Source organism: Meleagris gallopavo, chromosome 1 (assembly GCF_000146605.3).
Source record: "Meleagris gallopavo isolate NT-WF06-2002-E0010 breed Aviagen turkey brand Nicholas breeding stock chromosome 1, Turkey_5.1, whole genome shotgun sequence".
Classification (NCBI taxonomy): Eukaryota; Metazoa; Chordata; class Aves; order Galliformes; family Phasianidae; genus Meleagris; species Meleagris gallopavo.
The window spans coordinates 43256870-43257151 of record NC_015011.2 but is presented as its reverse complement, the minus strand read 5'-3'; positions in this window follow the sequence as shown (position 1 = coordinate 43257151).

The window sequence follows — 282 nt, the reverse complement described above, 5'->3', positions numbered from 1 at the left end:
CGGCGGCCGCGGCTGTGCCGGGCTCGTCTCTGGCGAAGGGTGGGGATCGCCCTCAAAATTAACCGCGGTGTTGGGAAGGAGATAATTTTCGGATCTGAAAGAGGAAGGAATCGGGGCGTTGGGCCGTTCGGTTTGCTCTAGGCCGGTGTCGGTCGCAGCAAAACCAGCTCTACAAATCGTGTGTGTGTGTGTGCGTGGCGGTGTGGTGGTGGTGGTGGTGGGGGGTGCGGAGGACCCTTCGTCGGCGGAACGCGGCGCAGAGGGCCGCGGGCGGGACGGCTC